This window comes from Actinia tenebrosa, unplaced genomic scaffold (genome assembly GCF_029948245.1).
Source record: "Actinia tenebrosa isolate PJP-AT-01 unplaced genomic scaffold, QUT_ActTen_1.0 PGA_scaffold17__23_contigs__length_9995812, whole genome shotgun sequence".
Classification (NCBI taxonomy): domain Eukaryota; kingdom Metazoa; phylum Cnidaria; class Anthozoa; order Actiniaria; family Actiniidae; genus Actinia; species Actinia tenebrosa.
In genome coordinates this window covers 1,647,938-1,650,437 of record NW_028292577.1, presented here as the reverse complement: position 1 = coordinate 1,650,437, position 2,500 = coordinate 1,647,938, and the positions used below count along the sequence as shown (strand labels likewise).

Here is a 2,500-nt window from a genome sequence, read left to right as displayed (position 1 = left end):
TTGATTCGTTGATTCTTTATTTATCCGTTTATTTGTTCTTTGATTTCGTGATCGAGTGAGGGAAATTATGTAAGCGATTCTAAGACATTAAGTGACGAGTGCAAATACCGAGAACGTCAGCATTAAGCCACATACATTCCGAGGGCCATGTTTGTCGACGTTCGAAGTATTTAACAAAAAAATTAGTTCAATTAAATTTGATAAGGGTTTTCGCGCAAAAAATATTCCCAAAGGACGTCCTAAATCATTTTGTTGTTTCGTAATTCCCATGGAATAATGCTAAATAAATGTGTTTGTTTTTTTCAATTTCTGTTTACTGCATTGTGAAAGGGTTTCTCAAAGATTTCGCAATTTTGTTCAACCAATCCCATCAAATAGACATGTATTGTACAGTGTGACGTGTGATGTAAGTGAGCCGAAGTGTTTGCTTTCATACTGGATTACACTAAGCAATTCCTAAACCCTTCACTGAGCCTTGAATTTCAACAGCTAAAAAGATCTGTGCGAGATAATGACGTAACAGACTATGAACTTAATTTGCGTATTCGCACGTGTAAATCAAGAGAGAGAGAGTGAGAGAAAGAGCGGGAAGAATAGTAAGTCGAGACGGATAGTTTGTGTTAACATGTAAAGAAAAGAATCGAAAATATAACACAGCTTAGTCGAATGCTGCTTAGTTTATTCAAGGAAACAAAGATAAAGAAAGAATCGAAAATACAACAAGATCATCATATACATCGATTTTCGACGAGTTACGCAGCCCCACCTCCAATCATTTTTGCAATTTATTGACATTGATTGACAACTATCACATGCATAATAGATCAGAGTATACAAGGGAACTTTGCAGTATATGCCCGCAAAGGACTCTTGGATAATGCCATGAGGACCTCTAGGTACCGTACCACTGCTCAGTTTTCCATTTTTTTTTTTTTTTTTTTGTGGTAGAAATAAGACCGAAGGCTTTTCACAGGCATTCCAGGATTTAGTCTCCTGATTTTTAATACAAATATTTAGATTATAAGACCTTAGTTACAATATTGTTTGTTTATTTAGTAGTTGTGTACTCTGACGTCACTACGCGCATATATAAGGAAATAGCTTCGTTTTTAGTGCAGCTTTTTAGTGCAGTGAAATTGTAACCCTTTGCAAGCGGGACCTATGTGTAAGTACACTTTAGAGTATAAAGTGCTATATATTGTACACTTAATGCGGTCTTGTCACCTTGGCAAATAGTTTTGCATTCCCGAGAGTCTCGATGTTTCCCAAAGCGTAGACGAGGAAATCACCGATACTAGACTAAAAGCGAACTCACTAAATTCCCGAGGAATCGGACCGAAGTGCTTTGTTATATAGAAAAACTACACAGTTTAGCAGGGAAACTAAAATTACATAGAGTAATTTTCATCTAGGCCCTCTAGATTGAACACTCTAGATCAAACAGGTATCTAAAAGTTGATGACAGGGCAGAAAAACGGCAAGCCCGCAGTTTTCACCTTCTCGCGTTTCCGAAGAAAATACTTTACTTTTTAGTATGTTTCTTGCTATTTGCCCCACCAATGAGACAGCTTTCAAATAATATCACGAGTGTTTGTTCGTCAAGATATTTTTGAGTTTTGAGACGTCAACTGCCTGAACTTTTCTGAACCACAGTGTTGGTTTGGCCTTATTCAGCGTCCATGACTATACAGGAATTTGTGCATCTCAGCACCTTCAATGGCATATGTCAAGTAAACTTTTTTTTTTAATCCATAGAGCTACAATCAGTCATATTAATTCGAGATGGCGAGGTTTCTATGCACTACTGAATTACAATATGCTATCAATAGCACAATCCATAAATTGATGGTTTCTTCAGTTTTGGACCATTCTGACAGAAGGTTTCCATTTCGTATATACTATTTATACTTGTATTCAAAAGCATTTAGAAAATCGTTATTGCAGTTTACTATTGCTACACCAACTATAATCCCCGAAATAATCGAATATGAGTTTCTGTGGTACTTTTGTAGTAACCAAATGATCCGTAAAGTAGTCCCTAATTCCAGTTACCGTCACACGTCCCGAACACGTGATACTGAGATTTCGCAACAGTAACCCCCACCGTGGCAGTTGTACCTAGCTAAAGTTTTGATAGGATATGTAAGTGTTAGACTAGTTGTTGCATAGTGCAAGCAAGGTGCTACGAGTATTGTGGCCAGGAATGGAATCTGAGTGATTTTGGTTGTTGATTCACTTATACAGTTATACAGTTTACTAATCCTGACCGATTTATTGTGTTTTACATGGCGTTTGGGTCCAGGGCTCTTTATAATCGTGCTGTAAACTCGTTCTGTGGATATCGTGGGTGCGCTTTCGGTGGGCTTTGCATAATGTTCGGAGCATTCGTTACGTTTGTTCAGCGGCATTACTTTGCCTACGTTTCGACTAGCTGGGATGGTCGTCGACGTTTCTATTCCATTTTGACTCATTGGTTTCTCTTCGGACTAAGTAAACTGGC

General features: G+C 37.8%; 1 protein-coding gene and 1 pseudogene across 1 annotated transcript in view; one reads left to right on the top strand and one right to left on the bottom strand.

Moving 5' to 3' along the window:
- The window catches only part of LOC148910197 (uncharacterized), a 1,673-nt pseudogene extending 1,524 nt beyond the window's left edge, over nucleotides 1–149 (bottom strand).
- A 929-nt stretch (nucleotides 150–1,078) lies between these two features.
- LOC116308633 (uncharacterized) overlaps nucleotides 1,079–2,500 on the top strand; it is a 24,425-nt gene continuing 23,003 nt past the window's right edge. Inside the window, exon 1 of the mRNA XM_031719103.2 lies at nucleotides 1,079–1,165. The gene's annotated coding sequence lies outside the window, so the exon portion shown is untranslated. The remainder of the gene's footprint in view (nucleotides 1,166–2,500) is intronic.